The sequence below is a fragment of the Schistocerca nitens genome, chromosome 4 (assembly GCF_023898315.1).
Source record: "Schistocerca nitens isolate TAMUIC-IGC-003100 chromosome 4, iqSchNite1.1, whole genome shotgun sequence".
NCBI lineage: Eukaryota > Metazoa > Arthropoda > Insecta > Orthoptera > Acrididae > Schistocerca > Schistocerca nitens.
This window is the reverse complement of record NC_064617.1, coordinates 738,940,222-738,964,975: the sequence shown is the minus strand read 5'-3', so window position 1 is coordinate 738,964,975 and position 24,754 is coordinate 738,940,222.

Below are 24,754 nucleotides of genomic sequence, written 5' to 3'. Positions count from 1 at the left end.
AGAGTTTTGAAAACACAGTACTGACAGTTCAGTAACAAGAGGATCCCATACTGAAGACAGCAAGTGGAAGAGACTGCATATGTAGTACTGTATAAGATTTTTTCCTGAATATCTAAAATATTCTAAACAAAGACAAAAAATCTATTCGCAGTTTCATTTTATTATAACAGAAAAAAATAATATTAAACTGCACATTTGATTATACGTATGTTTCATACTATGTAAGATATTATAAACATAGCTTGACTAACCTTGGAAACAAACATTTCTGTAGGTTACCAAAAGTTGATGCATATTTTGTGCATGTATCTATGGACAGGTAAAATTCTGTTATTGAAGTAGTCTGTAGCACGTGTAATATTGACTGTCCAGTATGAGTCTGTAGACGTGTTACTGATGCTACTCAGCACAGAAATAATAATTTCTGTTATTATAGATAGAAACGAACAGAAACCCGTCTTTTGGGGTATTGCTATACACAATACATAAGTATAATATTTTCCAATAAAGGCTAATCGTTACATTGACCATTTTGATCTGAGAAACCAATTAGAGACATGAACTTGGTGACAGCTATCTGTCTGATGCAACACATTTGTAGTGCAAAATTTACTGTATTTTTGTTTAAGCATAGACAAATATATTAAATTAGAAAAAAGCTTTTGAAACAAATTAGATTTAGATTCATACTTCAAAATGTAGATGCCTGTTACGTGTACAATGGAACATACTTAGTTTTAGTGTAAGCAAGTGATTTAAGGAACATTAACAAGGAATTGCAATGTAAACAGTGGTTAAAATTGCATAACATATCTAAACAGCCAAATACTAATTAAATCAATTAGTACTTAGTTAATTTAAAACATGTGTACATGTTAATTATGGAAGTAATGAATATTAATCACAAAACAGCTTTTCAAAAACGACATTATGAAACAAAACTGAAAAATCTAGAAACTGCAAACACAAATTTCCAATTAAACTAAATAACAAAAAGCATTGAAAAGCATTGAAGGATTATATTCCCAAAATGTATACTTTTGTGGAATTTCGCATCTTAATTACAAAGTATGATTAGAGAAACATATTGTTCTACAACTTTATGGTGCCAAACACTAGCAAAATGAGTAGACACATGGAGTATGAACTGCAGACTCAAAAGGTTTTTGTTCTCAGTCCGTTCAGACATCATGGGATGATGTGTTCAGTTGCTTTGGATCATGATTTTGGTAAAACGAGTTTCGTAAAAGATTGGTATTTGTGGTATGTAATTTTGAGACCAAGTCTTCAGACATGTTTTTCAATAGAAAAACTTGAAAAGGACATATGGTTTTTCAGTCTTAATGAATATAATCCTTCCTCATTAGACAATTATGCCTGTTATAATCGGCAGATTAAGACACAATGTGAAAAGAAAGTTCACTTATTTATTATTTTTAATTATTACTTTCCAGAAGGAAATGTACAAGTCAAAATAGGCTGTTAATAACGCAAAAAATGAAGTTAGAGATAATTTCCAAGTTGCATTTTTTTTATTGAACACCATTTGGCCACATAACAATAACTGATGTTTTTGGAGAATGAAATGTAGCCAATTTTTTGAATTAATACTACAATTGATTTTCTCATAAGAGATTTTTGTATTTCATAGGCTGAATTGGTGTGAATAATACTATTTCAGTACATTTGTTACCTTCAGCTATCTTATTTACCTTTAGCAAGGCTTTCCTTCTCTTTGGTTCAGATGGCATGTGGCAATGGATTCAGATGTTTTTGACACCCTGTTTTATTGAAATGAGATTTGTAAAATTTTATTCTTTCGGTCAGTTTTGTAAGAACAATAAGCAGAAAAATAATAACTTTTCAATGACAGAGAAATTTTGATGGAAATTAGGTAAAATTTTCCACAAATGGACAAGAAAGCTATAGTTCGACTGCAAACGGAGATACCGACCTCGAAATAAAGATAAATATCTTAAAAGATACTTGTAGATTTTATTTCCCACAGATAAACAAAAAATCCAAAACTAAAAATGCACTTATAATCACTCTCGTGCCATGTTTTATTTGACACTATTTGATACACAACAAAATATGGAGATTTTGTGGTATGAAACGTTATAATTGACGTAGCTAATTTGGAAATAGAATTATAATTGGGTTTGCTAGCCTACTACTTTTATATTTCAACTGCTGAATTTGTGGAAAGTAAAATTACAGTTCAGTTCGCAGCAGCACCCGCAGATGTTTCCATTTATTGTAGTAGGTCGACACATCTTGTCCCACTCGTCAGTGGCTTAATGATGCTGCTCCTGGAAAAGATAACTTTGGTGCTGAGAACGTAAGACTATACAATTGCGTTAATTTATCCCTAGTGCTGCTAGGCACAGAATGAAATAAACCAAAAGAAATTAAGCAGGCTTTTAATACACCCAATCAGGATATATTATTGTGTAAAAAATGAGCATAATCCTAAAATTGAGAGAATTTCCTATGGAGAATGTAGTAAGTGTACAATAGAGCATAAGCTTAATGTTGTTTTGTCTACAACTGTGCCAGAAATTAAAAAAAAAACCTCTTAAACAGCTGAGCACAAGTTAGTAGGGGTTTTGGAGCTGCACTTCTTCTCAACAATGCATCACAAACAATGCCTGTGTTCGATTCAGATATAGAAACGTCGCTGACAAGTTCATTCCGTTTAACAGTTCGACGTGGATGAATCCCGACTAGCTTTAGGTCTGAAAAGTATAACATGTCGTTGTAACAGCAAGTCAGGCTAAAGAGTCCGCAAAAAATGGATGGACAACTTTTAAGGTGTGGAAATGGAATAAACACTTTTTACGCTTATTATAGGGTAAGTGTTTCAACCTCACCCCCAGCCTGGGATAGTGATGGCATCCTACGCAAATAGTATTTTTACACAAATAGCAGGTCATGTAAACACCACGTTTGGTTGAAACTGCTACGGACGTTCCTCGGTGGTGCTTTTACGTCACTCCTTCCCATCACCACCCATAAGCGTAGTACTATGCCCACAATTTCCATATCAATAATTACACAAACAACGCAAGTAATTACATACAAAATTTGATCGAAAGTGCTCCAGACGTTCCAGAGCTATGCTTTTGTAATAACACTACGTTTTCACCAACAAGCCGATGTATTCTTGCCCAACGTCTTCACTGGCCATCGACGCTGAGTATGAAGCGGGACTCATCACTAAAGACAATTCTACTCGAGTAAATGAGATTCCAGGCCGAAGACACGCGTGGAGGCGCCCTGGGCAGCACTGGGATACCAGCTTGAGTGTCGCCAGCCTTACGGTCCCGCCATCCGCGGTACCCTTACGGCAGACTGGTACATCGACGTTATTCTGTGCTCCATTTTCCTGCCTTTCATGGCAAGCCATCACGAGCCTACATTTCACCGAGATATTAACCCACATGATCACTGGGAGAGTTTCTACTGTTTGTATTTGTGCTTGCAAACCTGACTTGGTCAGGAAGGTCTCCGGATCTCTCCCCAACGTTTGAGAACGTTTGGAGCATTCTGGGGAGGGCCGTCCAACCATTTCGGGAGTTTGACTACCTAACGCTCAAATTGAACAGAATTTGGCACGATATCTCTCAGGAGGACCTCCAACAACTCTGTCAATTAATGCAAAGCCGAATAACTGCTTGCATAAGCGTCAGAGATGCCGCAACGCGTTATTGACTTTCTCAGTTCATGAAGCTCTTTCTCTTGAATAAATCATCCTATTCCTCTGCTTTTGTAGTCATTTGGTTGTCTGCACATGTACTGTATTTTACGTCTAAGGGTTCCTGTCCCAATCGGATATTTCCTTCGTGGTGTGAAGTTTTTTGTTTTTTGTCCCAGAGTGTGTATATTGTCATTCAAGTCGATATGGAATGCATTTAAGAATTCTATATTAAACTGTTATAGTAAAATGAAGTAATAGTTTATGTGTTTGTAATACCCACTCAACCCCCTCGCTAACCTGGCAGTGGTATGTCGTGAAATTCTTATGCTATTGGTGTATGGGCTGTAGTACACCCCAAGAAATTTTTTATGTATTTTGAATATTTTAACATTGAAATTAGTTGTTTAATCAATTGTCACTTATAACTATCTACTAATATTATTGTATATTCTTATTAAACAGTTACATTAATAAAACTGAATTTATTTATTAATTACTAGTCACGTATGAGTTGTGGATATGAGTCATACAGTACCAACAATTTTTTATGTGCAAAGCTATTATACTGAAATATCTTAATACCTGAGATTATCAAAAAAAGATCAATATAATGTAGGAGAACGTAAAAACTCTGTATGATACACATGTATTTGTTGTATATTACAGTCAACAATACTTGTTTTACATGTAGACAGTACCATAACACCCCGATTATGCAAAAAACTTTTTCATAACTCATATAATTTCTCCTTACTGAAAATCAACACACGTTACTATGAAATGGTCCATACATAAATATCTGTCAGACCTCTTGCAAGTATATTTTGTTCTGCAGTCGTTATTCCTTGTACTTTTTACACAACGAGTTGGATATTTCTGAACTTTGTTGGGAGGTAAAGGTTCTACTGAATGTCTTTGGACACTTGCAGCGATTTCTCTAAGGTGATTCAAATTTTGTCTCTGATTTACTTGGCTCCTAATAAGCTGAAGAGACAAATTCTCCGAGAACTTCCGACGTATTTATTTCGTTTTTGTATTATGATCATGAATTATTTTAGCATTAATTCCTGCCACATTCCTTAAAGTAAAGAACAAGGACAGTGGCCACCGTCTAATGTTTCTTGATACGTCATATGAGGCAGAAAGTTCACCTACAACATCAGCACCACATTTTGTAGTGTTGTAGAAAGTATTGATCTTCGATTTAGCCGTATGACCTGTGAAATCATATATGATGGAGCATTGTCGACATCAATAATACCACTTTAATTTTTTGGGAGGGGAACATATAAAACCAAACTTTTGTCCTCATGAAATTGTTATTACCTTGACACACAAGAGTGTGTTGGGGATTTCACGAACCTCAGCGTGCTCCAACTTGTTTCAACACCACCCCACCTCACGAAGACCTGTTCACAAGTAAGGCTATGGAAACTCACTTCTACCCCTCTACGGTCATCTCGTGGCAGTTGTCTGAAACTACACTATTGGCCATTAACATTGCTACACCAAGAAGAAATGCAGATGATAAACGGGGATTAATTGGACAAATATATTATACTAGAACTGATATTACATTTTCACGCAATTTGGGTGCATAGATCATGAGAAATCAGTACCCAGAACAACCACCTCTGGCCGTAATAACGGCCTTGATACGCCTGGGCGTTGAGTCAAACAGAGCTTGGACGGCATGTACAGGTACAGCTGGCCACGCAGCTTCGACACGATACCACAGTTCATGCTGGCGTATTGTGACGAGCCTGTTGCTCGGCCACCATTGACCAGACGTTTTCAGTTGGTAAGAGATCTGTGAGAATGCGCTGGCCAGGGCAGCAGTCGAACATTTTCTGTATCCAGAAAGGCTCGTACAGAACCTGCCACATGCGGTCGTGCATTATCCTGCTGAAATGTAGGGTTTCGCAGTGATCGAATGAAGGGTAGAGCCACGGTTCGTAACACATCTGAAATGTAACATCCACTGTTCAAAGTGCCGTCAGTGCGAACAAGAGGTGACCGAGACGTGTAACCAATGGCACCCCATACATATCACGCCGGGTGACGCGCCAGTATGGCGATGACGAATATACGCTTCCAATGTGCGTTCACCGCGATGTCACCAAACACGGATGCGACCATCATGATGCTGTAAACAGAACCTGGATTCATCCGAAAAAATGACGTTTTGCCATTCGTGCACCCAGGTTCGTCGTTGAGTACACCATCGCAGGCGCTCCTGTCTGTGATGCAGCGTCAAGGGTAACCGCAGCCATGGTCTCCGAGCTGATAGTCCATGCTGCTGCAAACGTCGGCGAACTGTTCGTGCAGATTCTTGATGTCTAGCAAACGTCCCCATCTGTTGACTCAGGGATCGAGACGTGGGTGCACGATCCGTTACAGCCATGCGGATAAGATGCCTGTCATCTTGACTGCTAGTGATGCGAGGACGTTGGGATCCAGCACGGCGTTCCGTATTACCTTCCTGATCCCACCGATTCCATATTCTGCTAACAGTCATTGGATCTCGACCAATTCGAGCAGCAATGTCGCGATACGATAAACCGCAATCGCGATAGGTTACAATGCGACTATCAAAGTCGGAAACGTGATGGTACGCATTTCTCTTCCTTACATGAGGCATCACAACAACGTTTCACCAGGCAACGTCGGTCAACTGCTGTTTGTGTATGAGAAATCGGTGTGAAACGTTCCTCATGTCAGCACGTTGTAGGTGTCGCCACCGGCGCCAACCTTGTGTGAATGCTAATCATTTGCATATCACAGCATCTTCTTCCTGTCGGTTAAATTTCGCGTCTGTAGCACGTCATCCTCGTGGTGTAGCAATTTTAATGGCCAGTAGTGTACAAAGCAGTGCAACGTGCCATCTAGCGATTAGCAAAAGAATTTCGTTGTGTGGAGAGTACCACACCCCTGCACACCACAGCCTAACTAGTAAATCTAGGCTTGCTACGACAGTCCTGTCCAGGTAGCGTACATACACATAATTAGTTTTACACTTAGGTAGTATACCCAGATAACGTATACTGCATCCAAGTGTTGGTCCTGTAGACCATTGGCTTTATGGGAATGGGAGCAGCAATGGGTTACTCCCTGTTTCTTGTACGCAAGCTGCGGCCTCGTTCGCTCATGCGAGGTCTTAACTCCCGCAGCACGACGCAGCGCCACATAGCCGATACGCTCGTGTCGGCTGCGCCACGTCGCTATGCGTTCCCCGCGCGGCTTGCTCAGCTATGCAGCTGGCCCGGTGGCTGCGCGCAGCTGCGGCTCTCGCTTCCGGCACCGGAGTTGCCTCACGCCGGCGGCCGTCCTGCGTCGCTCTGCTCTCCCTGTATGGGCGAGTTTCCCAACGGCACGGCGGCTGGGGGCCTAGCAGCTTCCCAACCGGGCGCGTGCGTGTGGTCGCAGCCGAGTGCGTGTGAGCAATGCCCGGCTTGCGACACCTCGAGACAAGGATTCAGTGGTCGAACAAAGACCAGCTGACGCAAGCCATCGCTCGCACCTAATTCATCTTTCTGGGGACTCCACAGACGTTTACGCCCACGCATAAGAGGTGGTTGGAAAACGAAAATCTCCTCTGTCAGAATCAACTTTGGTTCCACGAACAGAGATCCTGCGAAACCGAGCTCCATCTGATCGTACACGAAGGCGCCCAGAATGCAGACGAGTTCCTTGGCTTCACAAATACATTCGATACCGTTCCGTGCTGTGACGTAATGAAAAAAAAAAGATACGACTTTAACCGAGTATTGTACCAGATTTCTGACTGGATTCAGGACCTCCTAGCAGACTGTACTCAACAAGTCGTTCTTAACAGGAAAAAAAGTCGACTGATTTTAACGAAGTTTCAGAATCACATTAGCGGTGTGTTACAGGTCGCTACTGTCTACAACATACTGGATGATTTAGTTAGGAAGTTCACCTTAAATATTTAGGGTATAAGTAGGCTGTTTAGGTTTTTATGTTCGTAACGCCACGTAGCGCTCTGTATGAAAATCACTGGCTGTGCTGTGTGCAGTCTATGGCTGGTTGGCATTGTTGGAATATTTGCTATTGTAGTGTTGGGCAATCGGATGTGAACAGCACGTAGCGTTGCGCGGTTGGAGGTGAGCCGCCAGCAGTGGTGGATGTGGGGAGAGAGATGGCAGAATTTTGAGAACGGGCGATCTGGACGTGTGTCCACCAGAAAGAATAAATTTGTAATACTGGATATCATGGACTGATACACACACACACACACACACACACACACACACACACACACACACACACACACATATATATATATATATATATATATATATATATATATATATATATATATAATGACTTTTGAACATTATTAAGGTAAATACTCGTACATTGTTTTTTCTCTATCAAAATCTTTCATTTGCTAACTATGCCTATCAGTAGTTAGTGCCTTCAGTAGTTAGAATCTTTTATTTAGCTGGCAGTATTGGCGCTCGCTGTATTGCAGTAGTTCGAGTAACGAAGATTTTTGTGAGGTAAGTGATTCATGAAAGGTATAGGTTATTGTTAGTCGAGGCCATTAATTTGCAGGGATTATTGAAAGTCAGATAGCGTTGCGCTAAAAAATATATTGTGTGTCAGTTTACTGTTGATCATAATAAGTAAAGAGAGAAATGTCTGAGTACGTCCAGTTTTGCTCAGCTGTTTGAAAATCAAATAACGTAAGAGGTTTATCAGTACAGTAATTTATAATTTTCAAAAGGGGATGTTTCAATGGAATCGTTTAACTCGTCATAATCCAGCATTCACACTGCTGAACTATGATAAAGCCCTCCTTTCTTATGCCAACCTATTCATCTGAAAGTAGCAATTGTACCTTACATCCTCTACCATTTGTTGGGTGTATTCCAATCTCTGACTTTCCACACAGTTTTTACCCCCTGCAGCTCCCTCTTGTACCACGGAAGTTATCCCCTAGTGTCTTAATACAGGTCCTGTCGTCCAGTCCTTTTCCTTGTCAGGCTTTCCGACATAGTCCCTTCTTCGCCGATTCTGCGACGAACCTCATCATCCCATATCTTATCAGGCTACCTAATTTTCAAGATTCTTCTACAGCGCCACATCTCAAACGCTTCCATTCTCTTCCGTGCCCTGTTCCCATAGTCCATTGTTCACTACCACGCAATGCTGTGCTCAAAAATTCAGAAGTTTCTTCCTAAAACTAAGACCTATGATTCATACTAGTAGACTTTTTTGGTGAGGGAAGCTCCCTCTGCCTCTCCCAGTCTATTTTTTACACCCTTATCGCGTCACCCGTCAGACATTTGTCATTTTTCTTCCGTGGTAACAGTAATTTGGTCTACTTCGTGGTCATCATTTTTTATGTTTATCTTATCGCTAATCTCATGTCCCCTATTTAAATTTATTTTCTTGTTTATTAATTTCTTTACTCTCAGTCTATATTCTCCACACATTACACTAATCTTTCCTTACAACAGGTACTGTAATTCTTCTTCATTTTTACTGAGGACAGAAATGTCATCAGCGAAACGCATCACAGATGCTTCAGTGCCGGTCCTGAACATTCCTCTTTGTTCCGTCATTGCTTCTTCGATGTCAAACTTGAACAGTAGTGGATAAAGACTGGATCCCTGTCGTACAACCTTTCTTTACACCATTCATTTTGCCCACCAACTAAAGGAGCCGTTTGGTTTCCACTTCCCCTAACGATTCCGAAAGTATTTTACCTAACTCTTCTTACTTTTTTGATCAGAAGTTTTCTAAAGCGGAGTAGGGGTAGCGTCTTTGATTAGCAATTAAAGCGTCCTGAATTCGAGCTCCGTCACGTCTTAAATTTTGAACAAAATTCATCAGCACCTGATGCAAAAGGCAACTGCATCAAAGACACATAATGTGTATCCATCGGACATGTGGCCTATAATTGAAAAAGATACCGGAGTAGTCCACCATTCGGATCTCCGGCAGGGGTCCACTAAGGGGGAGCTGACCATGAGAAAAAGACTGAATAACCAACGAAAGTATAACGTTCTAAAAGGATAACTTCTACGAGTCGTGGCGTGGAACGTCAGAAGTTTGAACGTGGTAGAGAAGCTAAAAAATCTGAAAAGAGAAATGCTAAGGCTCAACGTAGATATAGTGGGGATCAGTGAAGTGAAATGGAAATAAGACAAGAATTTCTGGTCATAAAATGGTATAACGAGAGTAGGATTCGTTATAAATAGGAAGGAAGGGGAGAGAGTGAATTACTATGAACAGTTCGGTGATAGCGTTGCTCACATAGGAATAGAGTAAACCAACACTGACAACGATAGTTCACTCATACAAGCCAACGTCGCAAGCCGAAGATTAAGAGATAGAAAAGGTATACGATCATACTGAACGAGTAATTCATTACGTAAATCGAGATGAAAACCTAATAGTGATGCGGGATTGGAATGCGGTTGCAGGGGAAGCATCAGAAGAAAGGGTTACGGGAGAAGACGGGCTTGGTTCTACGTAGGAGAGAGGAGAAAGACTGATGGAGTTATCTAGTAAATTTCAGCTAGTAATAGCGAATATTCTGTTCAAGAATCACAAGAGCAGGAGGTATACTTGGAAAAAGCCGGGAGGTACGGAAGATTTCAGTTAGAAGACATCATGGTCAGGTACAGATTTCGAAATCAAGGTAACTGTGATAATACCATGGGTAACTGAACAAATACTTCAATTGATCGATGAAAGTAGGAAATACAAAAATATTCAGGGAAATACAGGAAAGCAGAAATACAAGTCACTTTGGTTCAAAAAATGGTTCAAATGGCTCTGAGCACTATGGGACTCAACTGCTGAGGTTATTAGGCCCCTAGAACTTAGAACTAGTTAAACCTAACTAACCTAAGGACATCACACACATCCATGCCCGAGGCAGGATTCGAACCTGCGACCGTAGCGGTCGCGCGGTTCCAGACTGTAGCGCCTACATCCGATCGGCCACTCGGGCCGTCAACTAAATAAATACGTAGTGCAGGGAAGCTACAACGAATTGCTGCTGGTGACATGTGCAGTAATGGAAAACGAAATGGATGTCGGAAGAACTGACTCAGCATAAAGGGAAGTCAAAACAACCTTCGCTGAAACTAAAAGCAAGGGTGGTAGCATTGTAATATTAAGAGTGCAATGGGAGTACCACTGTTAAATGCAGAGGAGAGAGCGGATAGTTGGAAAGAATACATTGAATGCCTGTGCGAGGGAGATAATTTAAATGATGAACAACAGAAACAGGAGTCGATACAGAAGCGATAGGGGATTCAGTATTAGAATCAGAATTTAAGAGAGCTCTGGAAGATTCAAAATAAAATAAGGCACAAGGGATAGATAACACTCCATTAGGATTTCTAAAATCATTGGGGGGGACTGGCAATAAAACGACTATTCTCGTTTGTCTGTAGTATGTATGAGTCTGGCGATACATCATACGACCTTCGGAAAAACATCATCCACACAGTTCAAAGATTGCAAGAGCCGGCAAGTGCGAGAACTGTCGCGCGATGAGCTTATCAGTTCATGTATCCAAGTTGCTGACAATAATAATATACAGAAGACTGGAAAAAATTGAGAATGTGTTACATGACGATCATTAATTTCTTTAGGAAAGGTTGAGGCATCAGAGAGGCAATTCTCACGCTGCGGTTGATGATGGAAGTAAGACTAAAAAAAGAAATCAAGAAATGTCCTTAAGATTTGTCTACCTGGAAAAAGCATTCGACGATGTAAAATGATGCAAGATGTTCGAAATTCTGAGCAAAATAAAGGTTAGCCGTAGGAAAAGACGGGGAATATACAAAATGCACAAGAATCAAGTGAGAATAATAAAAATGGAAGACCAAGTACAAAGCGCTCGGATTCAAAAGGGGGTAAGACAGGGATGTAGTCTTTCGCCCCGACTGTTCAATCTATACATCGAAGAAGCAAAGACGCACATAAGAGAAAGGTTCAACAATGGAATTAAAATTCAAGATGAAAGGATATCAATGGCAAGATTTGCTGATGACATTGCTATCCTCACTGAAAGTGTACATGAAATACAGGATGTGCTGAATAGAATGAACAGTCTAATGAGAACAAAATATGGCTTGTGAGTAAATGGAAGAAAGACGAAAGTAAAGAGACTTAGCTGAAACGAACAGTGAGAAACTAGAAATCAGGTGATCATGAATTATGCTACCTAGGCAGCAAAATAACCCATTGATCACGGACCAAGGAGGACGTAAATAGAACACTAGCAGTGGCAAAGAGGACATTCCCGTCCAAGAGAAGTCTACTAGTATCAGACCTAGACTTTAATTTGAGGGAAAAAATTCTCAGAATGTCCGTTTGGAGCACAGCATTGTATAGTAGAGAAACATGAACTGTGTGTTTATCAGACATATTTTCTTGGTTTGGTCCATACAGCCATCTCTGAAAGTTTCCTGCCCTATAACCTTAACAACAACAGTATCGATACATGTATTCCACTGTCAGAGGTATCAGAACGGTTTTTTGCTTCTAACTTTCGACTCGTTCGTTTCCTGTAGGGACCCTTACGACAAATTAATACGTTTATCCTTCTCCATCATCCTACAAAGTTTGTTACATTATCACGGAATCGTCCTGTGCATACATACATTTATAGGCGCCGACGCCTGTAGCTTTGGTGCTCTGTAGCGCTTTGGCTGACGTTTCCGGACATGGGTTCCTACTCACTCCCCTCTACAGAAGTCCTAGAAGTTTGTAACGGCAATTTCAGAACACTCTGTATATAACACGCAGTCGTCTGACAGCAAATTGATATGTACAACTCTCATATAAACTGTACATTCTTGGTTACGTACACTGGCAGTTCAGTAAGAAAAGGGCAAGAAAAACCTGACCTTGGTGATTTTTTTAACTGCCTAATCTGAACGTGTATTGTGACGAAGAGAAAACGATTTCAGTAGCTGCATACACAGTACGGGTGTTAGTCATCCATTTGTACATCATCTGTTAGTCATCCATTTATACAGCACTGATACCTTGTGGACACTAACGCTGGGTCTGACCGACATTATTCAGGAAGTATTAGCGCACTAAAGAAATGAGACGAGGTAAAATGTTTACCTTGTCAACTCAATCACAGTTACAATGTTGACGGAACGGTATTCGTGAAAACGTGTTTAGAAAGGGGCGTACTTTTCTGATCTGGAGTAAACCCAATGTACGTCCGTATCGTTAGTACATCCTGTCACTTGCACTCTTCTATTAAAAAACGTAGTTTCTGCAGTTTTTAGCTTTGTTTTCTACAACAAAAACTATGCTTCCCTCGCATACTTCCCTCCCACCCTGTGTGGCGGAGGGTACCTTGAGTACCTCTATCGGTTCTCCCTTCTTTTCCAGTCTCGTGTTGTTCGTGGAAACAAAGATTGTCGGTATGCCTCTGTGTAGGCTCTAATCTCTCTGATTTTATCCTAATGGTCTCTTCGCGAGATATACGTAGGAGGGAGCAATATACTGGTTGACTCCCCGGTGAAGGTATGTTCTCGAAACTTCAACAAAAGCCCGTACCGAGCTACTGAGCGTCTCTCTTGCAGAGTCTTCCACTGGAGTTCATCTATCATCTCCGTAACGCTTTCCCGATTACTAAATGATCCTGTAACGAAGCGTGCTGCTCTCCGTTGCGTTGAATCTTCTCTATCTCTTCTATCAACCCTACTTGGTACGGATCCCACACCGGTGAGCAGTATTCAAGCAATTGGCGAATAGGTGTACTGTACCCTACTTCCTTTGTTTTCGGACTGCATTTCCTTAGGATTCTTGAATTGAATCTCAGTCTGGCATCTGCTTTACCGACGATTAATTTGTTGTGTAGGCTACATGGGAATTTACTGCTAAAATTAATTACTTGAAATTTAAAGGACACTTATACTATTTATGGAATTCCTTAACTTCATTTTTCTCAAGTACTGTTTTAGTTGTCTCTATCTTCTTGCCGTGGTGCGATATGTGACAAGGAAGTATTAGTATAGGACTAATACACAGGGGAGCTGCAATTGACTTAATTTTCAGGAGCACTCGACTGAGAGAAGTAGAGTAAAAGTGACTTTACACATGGAACGCACTGCAAATCGTGAAAGACAACAGGCAGCGATCTTAAAGAGCAAAGTTGCGGCGTCAAGTGAAGGCGTTTATCTTCTTCCGTCATGGCTGAGAGCAGATGCTACGCCCATTGCCACAGGTAGAAGAGAGACGGTAGCTGTCGTTACCCACTGCTACGGCTGTCGCAGTAATCGCTGTCCGTGATTAGCTATACGTCTACGCAGCCGCTCGCAGGCGCTCGACACGGCGAGAGACGCAATCGCAGCATAATAAAGACGGGACGCGTCTGCCGCATCAGCTGCGCAGTTACGCAGTGCGCAGTCAGCGCCGCCACTGGTCGTACGCTGCACCAACGGCCGCAGTCTGCTCTGCTCGCAACAGGAACATGGCGACGTATGAGGCTTCTCCGCATCCAAGGGGAAACGTAACATTTTCGTGTCCCTGCTTTTGCCTGTCTGTCCGTTGCTCTTTCCTCACAATTCACTTTTTTTGTTCCTCATTTCAGTTGAGCCTATAGAGAGTTCGCTTACTAGCGCTGGAGCGGAGACGCTTGTTTACGATGACAGGTGACAAGACCGTTCCGAAAACATTTCCCAGGGCGCTAACATTCCAAAAACATCACGTACTGCCGAATCGTGCTGCGGTGTGCGTTTTCTCAGAAGTAGACATTAGAGAGCGAACGTAGCAGTCTTGGTCGAAACGGAACTGAAAGAATTTTACAGTTCACTGATAATGTCATTCACGCACGCCGGCAACGAATAGTCAGTCTTTTACAACTATGTTTGTTGCCCCCATATTTTACATCTGTGAGAAATCCATTTTCAGATGCAACGCCCGAGAATATTTTTTTTCATCGATTTAAGTCTTACCTCGTCTCTCGTACCACAACGTGCACTATAAGGGCTTCGTAAAATTTTAACTGTCACTTTGAAAACAAAGTTTTATAAATAAATTTTCCTTTGTTTTCAGGGACACGTCTGAAGTTCCAGTACACACTGAAATTCGCAGCACGCCGTCAGACGAGGTAAAACAAAATGACAAAGCAAACTGAAAATGTGGAGTACCAGGCGTCTTTTATTTGTATCATCAGTCTTCTAACTGGTTTGACCCGGCCCACCATGAATTCATCTCCTGTGCCGACCTTTTCATCTCAGAGTAGCAATTGCAACCTACCTCCTCAATTATTTGTTGGATGTATTCCAACTGTGTGTTCCTCTGCTCTTTATACCGTCTTCAGATCCCTCTAATACTACGGAAGTTAATCCTTGATGTTTTAACAGGTACCCTGTCGTTCTGTCCTTTCTTCTCAGTGTTTTCCACACATTCTTTTCTTCAACATTCTGCAAATAACCTCCTCATTCCTTACCTTATCATTCCATTTAAATTTCAATATTCGTCTGGTGCACTACATCACAAATTCTTCGATTTATTTCTGTTCCTGTTTTCCCACAGTTCATGTTTCACTATCATACAATGCTGTGCTGAGAAATTTCTTCCTCAAATGAAGACCTATCTTTGACACTTTCAGACTTCTCTTGGCCGAATGCCCTTTTCGCCAGTCTTAGTTTGCTGTTTACACCCTCGTTGCTTAGTGCGTCATGGATTTTTTTTTTTTTTCGTCTTTCTTCGGTTTACTCTCAATCCACATTCTGCACTCATTAGGCTATTTATTTTATTCAACTTCTTCTGTAATTCTTTTTTCACTGAGGATGGCGATGTCATCAGCGAATCCTATCACTGAAATCTTTTCACTTAGGGCCAGCCGCTGTGGCCGAGTGGTTCTAGGCGCTTCAGTCTGGAACCGCGCGACCGCTACGGTAGCAAGTTTAAATCCTGCCTCGGACATGGATGAGTGTGATGTCCTTAGGTTAGTTAGGTTTAAGTAGTTCTACGTTCTAGGGGACTGATGACCTCACATGGTAAGTCCCATAGTGCTCGAAGCCATTTGAACCATCTTTCACATAGAATTTTAATCCTACTCTTGAACATTTCTTTTATTTCCCACGTTGCTTCTTCAGTGTATAGATTGAACACTATAGATGAAATACTACACCCCCTTCTTACACCCCTTTTAACTGTGTGGTTATCAGCACTACTTAGTTTTTGGCAGCAGCAGAAAAGCTGTAGCTGTGCCACACCAATATAGGCTGCGAAAAACGTCATACGCAGATTGCCCTGACACAACTCCAACAGTTCCATTGCTGCCTCACTTTCACACAAGGATAGCAGTATCATCAACGCGTCTTACCATATTTTCTTCTACCGTGAATGTTCACCCCAGATCTGAACCTTCTTTATGTTTCTTTCGCTTGACGCTGGTATTTTAGTTCTGAGCAAAGGATATTTTTCGAAACTTCCTGGCAAATTAAAACTGTGTGCTGGACCGAGACTCGAACTCGGGACCTTTGCCTTTCGCGGGCAAGTGCTCTACCATCTGAGCTATCCAAGCACGACTCATGCCCCGTCCTCACAGCTTTACCTCTGCCAGTATCTCGCCTCCTACTTTCCAAACTTCACAGAAGCACTCCTGCGAACCTTGCAGAGCTAGCACTCCTGGAAGAAAGGATATTGCGGAGACATGGCTTAACCACAGCCTGAGGGATGTTTCCAGAATGAGATTTTCACTCTGCAGCCGAGTGTGCGCTGATATGAAACTTCCTGGAAGATTAAAACTGTGTGCCGGACCCTTAGTACTGAAGAGAAACTTAGTGTGGCATACAGACTTCCAGTCAATTAGCATAATATAAAGGTTAAAAAGAGTCGTGAAATATTGTCCAAAATAATTGACTGTCTTTTCTGTTGCGGAAACTCTGAAACTCCCTTACATGGACACTATGTAAAAGAGGTTTAGCACATCCCACGGTATTTCGAAGTTTAGTAACTTTTGCATCTAAATTAGATTCAAATTTGAAGAACCACTTAGAAACCAGCGTAGTCTCCAGAGGTGTTTCTAAGACAATTCAGAATGAGGTACTTGATTCCCTGGTACACAGGAGATAAAAACGGAAATCAGAAAAGCTTCCTTTGCAGCTCTCATGACGCAACACACGTTTTGGAACACACTTAAATGGTTTTTGTTCTACGGTACATGCCATGTTGAGTGGAGAAATACACTCCTGGAAATGGAAAAAAGAACACATTGACACCGGTGTGTCAGACCCACCATACTTGCTCCGGACACTGCGAGAGGGCTGTACAAGCAATGATCACACGCACGGCACAGCGGACACACCAGGAACCGCGGTGTTGGCCGTCGAATGGCGCTAGCTGCGCAGCATTTGTGCACCGCCGCCGTCAGTGTCAGCCAGTTTGCCGTGGCATACGGAGCTCCATCGCAGTCTTTAACACTGGTAGCATGCCGCGACAGCGTGGACGTGAACCGTATGTGCAGCTGACGGACTTTGAGCGAGGGCGTATAGTGGGCATGCGGGAGGCCGGGTGGACGTACCGCCGAATTGCTCAACACGTGGGGCGTGAGGTCTCCACAGTAGATCGATGTTGTCGCCAGTGGTCGGCGGAAGGTGCACGTGCCCGTCGACCTGGGACCGGACCGCAGCGACGCACGGATGCACGCCAAGACCGTAGGATCCTACGCAGTGCCGTAGGGGACCGCACCGCCACTTCCCAGCAAATTAGGGACACTGTTGCTCCTGGGGTATCGGCCAGGACCATTCGCAACCGTCTCCATGAAGCTAGGCTACGGTCCCGCACACCGTTAGGCCGTCTTCCGCTCACGCCCCAACATCGTGCAGCCCGCCTCCAGTGGTGTCGCGACAGGCGTGAATGGAGGGACGAATGGAGACGTGTCGTCTTCAGCGATGAGAGTCGCTTCTGCCTTGGTGCCAATGATGGTCGTATGCGTGTTTGGCGCCGTGCAGGTGAGCGCCACAATCAGGACTGCATACGACCGAGGCACACAGGGCCAACACCCGGCATCATGGTGTGGGGAGCGATCTCCTACACTGGCCGTACACCACTGGTGATCGTCGAGGGGACACTGAATAGTGCACGGTACATCCAAACCGTCATCGAACCCATCGTTCTACCATTTCTAGACCGGCAAGGGAACTTGCTGTTCCAACAGGACAATGCACGTCCGCATGTATCCCGTGCCACCCAACGTGCTCTAGAAGGTGTAAGTCAACTACCCTGGCCAGCAAGATCTCCGGATCTGTCCCCCATTGAGCATGTTTGGGACTGGATGAAGCGTCGTCTCACGCGGTCTGTACGTCCAGCACGAACGCTGGTCCAACTGAGGCGCCAGGTGGAAATGGCATGGCAAGCCGTTCCACAGGACTACATCCAGCATCTCTACGATTGTCTCCATGGGAGAATAGCAGCCTGCATTGCTGCGAAAGGTGGATATACACTGTACTAGTGCCGACATTGTGCATGCTCTGTTGCCTGTGTCCATGTGCCTGTGGTTCTGTCAGTGTGATCATGTGATGTATCTGACCCCAGGAATGTGTCAATAAAGTTTCCCCTTCCTGGGACAATGAATTCACGGTGTTCTTATTTCAATTTCCAGGAGTGTATTTTAGCGTTTTTGACGATTTATTATTCCAGGAAATTAAACTACAGATTGCGTATCAAAACATGTTCCAAAATCGTACGACATAATCCTTCAAGAAAATGGCGAACACTCATTTCAGACATTTGAAGGTGAAAATGTCATGAAAGACAAAAACTCAGAAGTTCAATCAAAAATCAAAGGAGCCTATAGTAATGCAGATTTCATTCACTGTTATGCATATCAGCTCAATTTAATAATGAGAGATACAGCAAATATTACACGAAAGAACAGGCTGGCTGTCGCAATGTTCTTCGCAAGTTCATGGGCAACGAGTGTCCATTCTCAAGAAGCGTATGGACGTCAGCATTCCACGTCCATATTCTGCAAGGTGGAACTTCAACATACGTACGACAAAGAGAGTTAACGAGAATTTCTAACATTTAAACAATAGCCTTATTGAGATTCACCGACCATCAAATGCAGATCAAACCATTACAGATACAATAAGAATTTTAAAATATCCGGCTGATGTTAATTTCATGTTCTGCAGTCTCGAGAAATTAGTCTGTTAAAGTTAATGTGTATATAAGGATATAGCGTTGTTAGAATTCTCCAAACACACTTACGGCAGCAACTAAGGAAGCGTGTGACTGTGTATATATATATATATATATATATATATATATATATATATATATATATATCCGAGCCTCAGGTACAGGGCGGGTCGCAGGTGGCGGATAGCGAACGATCCATCAGATATGGTGGACAGCTGCGAATAAGGGGAAACCCAAATAAGCAGTCCCGGACCGAGGCGGCAGCATCACGAGGGTGTGGGAGTGTGACTTTTGGCAAGGGTCACACTCATTCAAAAACCACAGAACCCGAAGACGTTGCTGTGTCATGGCGAGTAAGTGCCGCCATTACAATAAGCACCGTCAACACCCAAATCCAGGACGCGTCTGAAGTGGGAACCATCGGCATCCTGGTCAGCGTCTGTTCACACAATGTGCGGCTGGTCATAATGCTCCAGGAACTAACAATCCCTGGTTCTAAACACCCAGTGGAAACACTGGACCAACTTGATTACAAGCAAGTATGACTCGTGCAAGTAATAACAACATTACCCCAGGTGGTAACCAATCCACCCATCAACAGATGGCAACCAGGAATTCGGATTCTGGGGAACCTGGACTTACACGATTACATCAGAGAAAGTCGGAGCTCTCTGGCAAACTTCCAATTAAAACACCTACATACATTGGAACCTTTAACATAAATACATTAATCCAACCAGGAAAACTTCTAAACCTTACAACAGAACTTGAAAAGCAAAAGATAGTAATACTAGCTTTACAGGAGACAAGTTTTACAGATGAAGAAACATCAGATTATGGCAACTATCGCATCTTTAAGAGCAAGACGGATAAACGAATCGGAAGAGGAGCCCCCCATCTCGGGATGGCGTTTATCATACACAAGAGCGTGCTCAGCTCCATCAAGGAAGTTACTCCCGTAAATAATAGGATAATGACGATGCGCTTACAATGTGCCAACAAAACATACACAATGGTTAATGTTCATGCTCCCACAAACGGAGACAACAAGAAAAACCCCATAGAAACAGAAAAGTTCTGGGAAAATTTGGAGAATATAATAGCCAAGATTCCAAAAGATGATACAAAAGTTCTACTCGGCGATTTTAATGCCCAAATTGGTAGAGAGAAAATCCACCAAAAAACCGTAGGCAAATATCCTGCACATAATTTTACCAATAAAAATGGTACAAGGCTCGTCGAACTATGTAAGCAGAATAACCTGAAGATAATGTCAACATCTCTAAGAAAATGTCCAAGAAAACAAAAGACATGGAGATCTCCTATACAACAAATTGGCGAGTTTCAAATAGATCATGTGGCGATTTCATACCCAGTACAAAAAGAAATTTACGACGTCCAAGTACGCAGAGGAGCAAACATTGATTCAGACCATTACCTAACTAGAATTAAAATCAAGTTTACAGCACGAAGAAGTCATCAGAAGAAAACAGAAATACAGAAATATGACACCAAGAAGATTAAAGAATCTAAAGTAAAAGAAGAATGGGAGAAGGAAAAGGCAAACACATGGGAAGAATTTCATTCTAAAATCACGCGAATAGCTAAGGAAACCATTCCCTTGAAAAAGATATTCAAACACCCTTGGTGGGATTCAGACTGTGAAAATGCATTGGAAAGGAGAAAAAAGGCATTTCAAGAATATAACAGTAAAAAATCACAAGAAAGTCTACATTTATTTAACGAGGTTAGAAAACAGGTTTCAAAATCTATTAGACAAGCAAAAAGGAAGTACACAAAGGCACAACTGGATGCCATAGAAGAAAATTTCCAAAACTATAATACAAGAGACTTCTACAGAACTTTCGCAGATAAAATACGAGAATATATCCCTCAAAATTTATGTTTCAGAAAACCAGATGGTAAATTAGCCCTAACAAACCAGGAAAACTGTCAAGTATTGGCTCAATATTTTTCTAACCTACTAAATTGCCCAGAACCTAGTTTAAGGTTTCCCAAAGAAATCTGTGTCAACGCTCAAGCGGATTCATTACCACCAACACAGGAAGAAATCAAATGTCACATTAAAAACTTAAAAAATAATAGAACATCTGGCGAAGATGGCATTGTTGCAGAGCTATTAAAAAACCTAGGACCAAAGACGTTGCAAGAGCTCACAAAAATAATAACAAAAATATGGGAAACAGAAAAATTACCAGAGGAGTGGAAATGTGCCCTTATTCACCCGTTACATAAAAAAGGAGGCAGAACAAATGTCAATAACTACAGGGGAATCTCACTTTTACAAGTCACCTACAAAATTCTCTCAACATGCCTGCTGAAAAGAACACAAGAGCAGCTGGAATGCCAAATTAGTGATTATCAAGCAGGCTTCCGCCCCGGTCGCTCATGCATAGAACAAATATTTAATTTAAAGACAATATTAAAACACAAAGCAATTAGAAATGCCCCCATAATTTGTACATTTGTAGATTTTAAGAAAGCCTATGACTCAATTGACCGGCAATCTTTGTTTAACATTTTAGAGGAACTTGGACTTGACTCCAAAACACTAAGGCTTATCAAAGAATCACTGACAGACACTGTATCTAAAGTTAAATTCAGGGGAGAAATCTCTGAACCTTTTCTCATAAAAACTGGAGTACGTCAAGGTGACGGGCTATCTCCACTTTTGTTTAATATAGTCCTGGATAAAGTCATTAAGGAATGGGAAAAAGAATTAAAAAATCAGTCCTACTGGAAATCAATCCATCTTGGTAGAACCAAAGACAACGTGGAGATATCTTGTTTAGCATTCGCGGACGACTTGGCCATACTTGCAGATGATGAAGAAATCGCCACCAAACAAATAGAGATCCTTAAGGAATGCGCGGATAAAGTAGTTTTACAAATTTCGTTTCAAAAGACAGAATTTTTCTGTACGAAATTCCATATACACAGTTTGAACACAAAATATGGAGAAATAAATAGAGTAAAACATTTTAAATACCTAGGTGAAATTTTGGAGCCAACCGGAGGAGAGAAAGTTGCACAGAAGATCAGACAACAGAAAATGAAGAGAGCATATGGTATGACACATGAAATATACAATAAAAAATGCATCTCCTCGAACACAAAAATCAGACACTACTGCGCAGTAATTAAGCCAGCAGCACTATATGCTAGTGAAACGCTCACACTCCACACAAAATGTGATTTAGAAAAAATACTAAAAGAAGAACGAAAAATTATGAGAAAGATTTTAGGTCCAAAATTAACAGAAGAAGGATACCGGATACAATCAAGAAGAACCACAGAAACTATATCAAACCTGGCAGCAGACATAAGAAGGCGAAGATTAAAATTTTATGGACATGTCACTAGACTTCCCCCCACACGACTCACCAACAGAATTTTCACTTACATAGAAAAAGTCAAATCAACAACACCATGGATTAGCCAAGTAAAATTAGATTTACAAAAAGCAAATATTGAATTTAAAGATGTCAAAGATAGAAAAACTTCAAGAAATAAGGTGGAAAAGTGGAATGTATTGTCGGAGAAGGAAGCACTAAAGAGACCAGGAACAAAATGGACAGAAGAAAGAAAAAGAAAACATGGAGAACGAATGAAAGAAGTATGGAAGAAACGACGTCAGAAAGCTTTTCGTGATCCTTCTGGGTCCATTCGCGATAAGTAGTATATATATATATATATATATATATATATATATATATATATATATATATATATATATATATATATATATATATATAATGGACAGACATACTTCTACTAAACATTTAATAGCTGCAAAATTGTTCAACAAGACATTCTTCGTTACTTTTAAGAAGGAACATCCTATTCCAGAGATAGTACTAACCACTGACGCATATCCCATGACTGACAAAGAAAAGTTTGAAACTTTACTAAAATTATAGTGTAGCGCTGATGTTCATGAATATTGCAAATTAACCGAGCTGCTGAAATTTATCTAGGAAAAAATCTGGACAATGTTCTTAGTGAAATTAGGAAACATAAAAATCTTCTTGTCAACACGCATAACTACATGAGAGGCTCTGCAACATTGAAAAGAATGAAAACTTTTCTAAAACGCCTTATAAATTTGGAACGACTAAATGCGCTTGCAGTGCTTTCAATGGAGAAATATTTACCCAGATGTAATCTAGACCCAAGGAGAAAATTATTGATTTGCGCAAATTAAAACAAGAATGGAATTTCTTTTCTAAATGAACAGATCAAGCTTGAAATGAAACCATTTACGTTCAAGTAAGTGAAAAATATTTGGCTCTCTACTTGTTGGATTTTATTAAGTTTCTTTATAATTCTTCGTTTTATACGCGTTTGTTTCCTTTTACACAATTTTAAAACAAAGGGTGAAAGTCTTATGGAGCAGCAACCCCGCTTTCTACATACGAACCGCCCCTGGTTTTGATATTTCATAAGTCGTCTCTTAACGTTCAAGCGTAGCTTCAAATCTGCCCCTTTATGTACCCTTCGTGAAGTCAGGCTTGTACCCACCGAACAGATGTTGTCTCTCTTCCCCATTATCCCGTGTATACAATACCCTGCAGCCTTCAGCAGCTTGGATGAGGAAACTGTCAAGCTGATTGTACGGCAGTTCTCGCATTTAATTACCATTGTTATCTTCCTTAAGGTATCGATGTAAAGTGTGGTCACTAGTGGAGATAATTTATTCAAAATTTCTTTGTATAGTACAGTAGGGACCCTGTTATACCGTGTGGCCATTGACGAAGTTTAGCAATTCAATCACTTTTCAATGCCAGTAGGACTAGCTGTTGCAGATCGGTACACCAAATATATCATCGCAAAAGTCTTTGTGAAGGAACGTTTGAGTAACAAACGTTCCTGCTTCCCATTAAGGTGACGGTGTGGTTTCACGAAGTGCAACCAACTTCAAAAACATCAGATTTGCTGACCATGATTTGCATGCAGTAAAACGGAATGAAAAAACTAAGCATATCAAAAATATATCCTATAATTTTACATGTGATTCCTTACTCAATAACTGAACTATTAACATCTTCATACTCCCACTTAGTAACACTTACTGAAAAGATCTGTTACATTGATGAGCCAAAACATTATGACCATCTGCTTAATAGCTTGTCTGTCCGTCTTTAGAACGAAATACGTCATTGATTCTACGAATCACGGATCCGACAGTTTGTTGGTCGGTTTGTGGAGGTATGTAGCATTAGATGTCAACACACAGGTAATGTAATTCTCGTAAATAACAGCCCGCTGATTTGAGTACGCGACGATGGCGCTATAAATAACAGGCCGCTGATTTGAGTACGCGACGACGGCGCTCGATAGCGACCCGGATAGGTTCCATGGGATTTACATCAGGCGAATTTGGTCTCCGAGACATCAACGTCAGATCACTGTAACGCTCCTGAAACCGCTGTACCATGGTTATTCCACTAAGACACGGGCAAATATACTGCTGAAAGATGACATTGCTGTCGGGGAAGGGATCAAACATGAAGGGAAGCAGGTGGTTCGCAGCTGTCAACGTGTCTTCGACTACTACCACAGATCCCACGCAAGCGCAGGAGAATGTATCCCATAACGTAATACTGTTCCCACCAGCTGGCGTCCATGGCGCACTGCACATTTCGAGCCACCGTTTACCTCGATGGCGGCGTCTGTGGAGACGACCGTCGACCTAGTGTAACAAAAATATGATTCACACGAAGAACCGATACGTTTCCATCGATCAACGTTCGAATTCCGATGGTCCTGTGCCCACTGCAATCGACACTGACAATGTCGTTGGGTCAACATGTGAATACGCAAGTGTGGCCTGCTGCGGAGCTCCATGTTGAACAATGTGCGATG